Consider the following 3,697-nt stretch of genomic DNA (forward strand, 5'->3'; position numbering starts at 1 on the left):
GTGTGTGTGTGTGCAGTGGTGCAGTGGTGCAGACTGTGACGCACATTGAGGACAGGTTATGAAGTGCAGTGCAGGATGCGGCGCTCGACTCCAGTAGACCTCCAGTAGATTCTGGGTCCGATCCCCAATATCTTTAGCCTGAATGTCAGCATCGATGGGTGAAGGTGCTTCCACTGCCAAAGAAACACCAAAAAAAGACCCACAGCGGGCTAGTGGGCCGACAAGTTAACGGTGGTTGGCCGTTGGGTTAGGGTCAGGGGTTAGGGTCCGGGTTAGGGTCAGGGGTAAGTGTCCGGGTTAGGGTTAGGGTCAGGGGTTAGGGTCAGGGTTAGGGTCAGGGGTTAGGGTCAGGGTTAGGGTCAGGGGTTAGGGTCCAGGTTAGTGTCCGGGTTAGGGTCAGGGATTAGGGTCCGGGTTAGGGTCAGGGTTAGGGTTAGGGTCAGGGTCTGGGATAGGGTCCGGGTTAGGGTCAGGGGTAAGGGTCAGGGTTAGGGTCCGGGTTAGGGTTAGGGGTTAGGGTCAGGGGTTAGGTTCAGGGGTTAGGGTCCGGGTTAGGGTCAGGGATTAGGGTCCGGGTTAGGTTCAGGGGTTAGGGTCCGGGTTAGGGTCAGGGATTAGGGTCAGGGGTTAGGGTCCGGGTTAGGGTCAGGGGTTAGGGTCCGGGTTAGGGTCAGGGTTAGGGTCAGGGGTTAGGGTCGGTGGGTTTGTTTCACTCGGTTTTTGTTGAACAGGTTGAATGGGTGATATTACATCATAATTTAAATATATATTTTGGTGTTTGGTGTATGTTGGTGTAGTGTGCAATCTACGGCCTTCATCTGAGTTAGCCTTTCGACTAGCTTTAATGTGAGTTGTGAATGGGGGTGTTAGATGGTTTCAGTTGTATCCATATTGTATTCGAATATATCATAATTATTGTTATTAATCTGTTGGAACTATTTATGGATATGAATTCGATTCCCTACTTTGTTGTTTGGCCTGGAATCCCATCCCTGCTCATAAATCCTCCTGAGACCCGCCATTGATTTCTGTCGACAGCGAGTTCTGGCTGTGGTCTTGGGGGCCCTGCAGCCCAGTATGTTGGTTCCACTCCCAAAAACAGAGTGCATTCTGGGACGCCTCAGGGCTATCAAATCTGCGGGGGTGTTGCCATGCTCACCTAGATTGAATCCATCTTCAACATCGCTTACTACTCGAATATTTCACTGAGAGAAAAAAGGTGTGCACATTTTTATTTGCCATGCCTGAATAATGTTTAGTGTACAAATAATGAAACACCTTCGGAACGTGTGATTGGTCTTCCCACCGGTGTGATGTTGAGTTATTTTGTCAAGTAAAAACTTTGAGTTCGCTCAGGAGTTGACCATGGCTGGCCTTGTTTCCTACCTACTCCTCCGCAGGAAACAGAGCATGGCCGCCGAGACAGGTGGGAGGGAGACGTCTGTTCATTAGCCACGGATGACTGAGGGCCGGCCATGCTTGAGGACGTATTAAAGACACTCCGGCTCTGAGCACCCATAAGGAGAGCCACTCTCTGCAGGGCCGCTCGTCAAACCGGCTCATCAGGAGAAATCGATGCCAAATAAAAAGCTCAAAACAAGATTCAGTTGATAAACAGAAGCTTGGTTTTGCATTGTTTCAAATTTAGCCCTAGTGCTGATACTTTGGAATAAAGCGTAAAAAACATTTTTTCCACATTCTCCAAACACGTTTGTGTGTTAACCACAGCTGAGCTGTCCCTGGATCCTTTAAGTAAAGGCAGCCGCTGCACACAACAGTCCCAAGTGGCCCACAGCATACTTAATTCAGTCTCCACTGGAACCAGGGATCCGATTCCTATAATGGACAGTAAACATCAGCTTTTCAAATACCCTTCTCATGCCCGTCCCTTTGTCTTCTCAGATCTCACGGCATAGCCCGTGCCTGTTGCAGACACGACCGCTGTATGAACTGTCAAGATCAGAATCCATGTTCCCCCGCCGCCGGCTCGAGTCTCTCACCCACACATCTCACTCTGGCGTGCCAGCGAGAGCAGCTAATGAGGCCAAAGCTGTTTCTTCCATCCTTCTTTTCCCCTGCCTGCCCTCAGCCTCCACGGTTGACAAACTATTATCCTACAGACACTCCAGATAACAGCAGAGATGCACTCTCCCCCTTCTCCCTCGTGCTGCTGGGGTTGTGATGGGGAAGGGAGGCGCGTGGGTTTACTGCGAGGGTATCGGGTCACGCTTGCGTCGGGCCGGTGATGGGCTTGACGGGGAACCGTGGAGCCTGGTGAAGATCCGCTCTGAGGCTCACGTCAGACGTCAGGGTGGAACGCCACGGGGTCGTGTTGTGAACTATCACCGAAGACCCTTCACGGGCAGAAGGATGACATAGGAGAAAAGCTGATCAGTTAATTGAATTCATGAATTCAAAGTCAATGTTTTGAAGCGCACACCAAAGTTTGACTGGGGAGGGATATGATAATAAAGTAGGGCAGGAAAACAGTGGGTTCAGCTGCTGCTCCTTTGAGGTCATCATCTTATTAAGATAATGCTGCCTTATCATATTCCAGGGGCAGGAGGGGCAGAGAGGCCGACCTATAGTACCTGGAATATGTGTATGGGGATATATCTATTTACTTTATATTGTATTGTTGCTGCTATGTTTGTTGAGGTACCAAGCATAAGAATTATACTTGTGTACTTGTGCAAATGAGAATGTAATTAAAGTAATTCTGATTCTGATAAGATAATGCATTTTATTTATTTTTTAGGATTCTTTATTTTTGTAATTTATTTACATTTTTTCAAGATGCCTCGCTCTCTGTCTCTCCCTCTCTCTCTCTGACTCTCACTCTCTCTCTCTCTCTCTCTCTCTCTCTCTCTCTCTCTCTCTCTCTCTCCTCTCTCTTACTCTTTCTCTCTCCCTATCTCTCTCCCCCTATCTCTTTCTCCCATACAATATTGTTTTTGTTGTCAATTATTTTAGGTGCATATTTGTTTATCTGTAGTTTGTTAGATTTGTTGTGCTGTGTTTTACTATTTGAAAACGACTTATATATATATATATATATATATATATATATATATATATATATAGATAAAAAGTATGTATATATATAAATATATTTAAAGTGTATATATATATATATATATATATATATATAAATATATATGTGATATATATATATATATATATATATATATATATATATATATATATATATATATATATATATATATATATATATTCCTTCCTGACTCTGATATACATATATTTATATATATGGCCTCTTCTACTCTTTGTGGGGTCGGTGATGTTTTGATGTTTTCCATATGAATAGCTCCAGAGGGGAGAGGTGAACTAGGCTGACCTACATGGCGGCCGGCAGCACAACCCCCTCGCGCTCCTCCACGAAGCCGCACGGCCTCTTCAGGGGAGGAGCCACACACACATGTTTACAAGTGGCTCACAATCCCTCTGTTTCACTTGTGATTTCAACATATGGGATATTAATCACAATATGTATCTACTAGAAATTAAAAGAAAAATGCTATTGTTTTGGAGCAAATCTGAAATAAAGTTCGTTGACAGACAAATTCGTTTTTTTAATCGAATCGACTAGGCCTACTGCCCGCCAAAAACAACACATCGTTTCAACCTATTTTAACGTACTATTGACGATACCTTTTTATCGTGATACATTATGGGC

The sequence above is a fragment of the Pollachius pollachius genome (assembly GCF_949987615.1).
Source record: "Pollachius pollachius genome assembly, chromosome: 3".
NCBI classification, from domain to species: Eukaryota; Metazoa; Chordata; class Actinopteri; order Gadiformes; family Gadidae; genus Pollachius; species Pollachius pollachius.